The following is a 1,410-nucleotide window of genomic DNA, read 5'->3' as shown; positions in this document are numbered from 1 at the left end:
CAAATGACATAATGCCTATAATGTACTTAAAATTAGTAGTATAAGAATGACCAGAAAATGAACAATGTAAAATATGAATGCATAAGTATTTACATCCCAATTAAATAATTATTTTGAATTTTCCTCTCATATACTGGTGTTTCCCCTATTAACAAGCCTTTAACTTTCCCAGCATTTGATGCTGAACTTTAATTTCACTGTCGTGGATTAAAGAGTGCCCCCCATCCCCAAATTCACATCATCCTGGAACCTCAGAATGTAACCTTATTTGGCGTAGGGTCTTTGCAGATGTAATTAGTTAAGGATCTTGAAATGAAATTACCCTGAATTTAGAGTGGACCCCAAATTAAATGACTGGTATCTTTAGAAGTTAAAGGAGGGAAACATATAAGAGTCCGCAGAGAAGAAAGCTGTGTGAAGATGAAGAAGAAGACAGAGTTTGGAGTGATGCATCTATAAGTCAGGGAATGCCAAGGATTGCTAGCAACCACAGGAAGATAGGAGACAGGCATGGGATGGGTTTTCCTCAGAGCCTCCAGAAGGAACCAACCTTGCTTACATCTCATTGTCAGACTTTTGGCCTCCTGAACTGTGAGAGAATTGATTTCTGTTGTTCTAAGTAACCTAGCGTGTGGTTACTTATACAATAGCCCCAGGAAACAAATGTACCCGCTCTTTTTATTTTATTTATTTATTTTATTTATTTATTTTAATTTTTTAATGTTTCTCTATTTCTAAGACAGAGAGCATAAGTGGGGGAGGAGCAGAGAGAGGGAGACACAGAATCAAAAGCAGGCTCCAGGCTCTGAGCTGTCAGCACAGAGCTCGATGCAGGGCTCAACTTGAGAACTGCAAATTCATGACCTGAGCCAAAGTCGGACGTTTAACCAACTGAACCACCCAAGCGCCCAGCACCCAATTTTTTAAAAAATATTTATTTATTTATTTATTTTGAGAGAATCAATTCTCTCAAGGGAGGGAGGAGGGGCAGAGAGAGAGAGAGAGAGAGAGAGAGAGAGAGAATCCCAAGCAGTCCCCATGTTCAGCAGAAGCCCAATGCAGGGCTCAATCCCACAAATACAAGATCATGGTCTGAGCTGATATCAAGAGTCCAATGCTTAACTGCCTGACCCACCCAGGTGCTCCCAAATGCACTTACTCTTGAGGCTAAGTTTCATGGTACTTGTATGTGGAGTTCTATCTGCTATGGTATGTCCCCTCCCCACCCTGACCTTTAAGTGCAAGTGTTTGATATTCTCTATTTCAGTACTTAAGATACTTAAAAGATACAGACATTCTCACAGGTGAATGTACATTGTTTATTCCTGTGTAAAATCTCCACTGTCTTTTTAAAAAATGTTTAATTAAATTCCAGTTGGTTAACGTACCAGTTAATGTAGTCCCGACTAA

This window comes from Neofelis nebulosa, chromosome 7, assembly GCF_028018385.1.
Source record: "Neofelis nebulosa isolate mNeoNeb1 chromosome 7, mNeoNeb1.pri, whole genome shotgun sequence".
In the NCBI taxonomy this organism is placed as follows: Eukaryota; Metazoa; Chordata; class Mammalia; order Carnivora; family Felidae; genus Neofelis; species Neofelis nebulosa.
Note: the sequence above shows the minus strand (reverse complement) of the source record.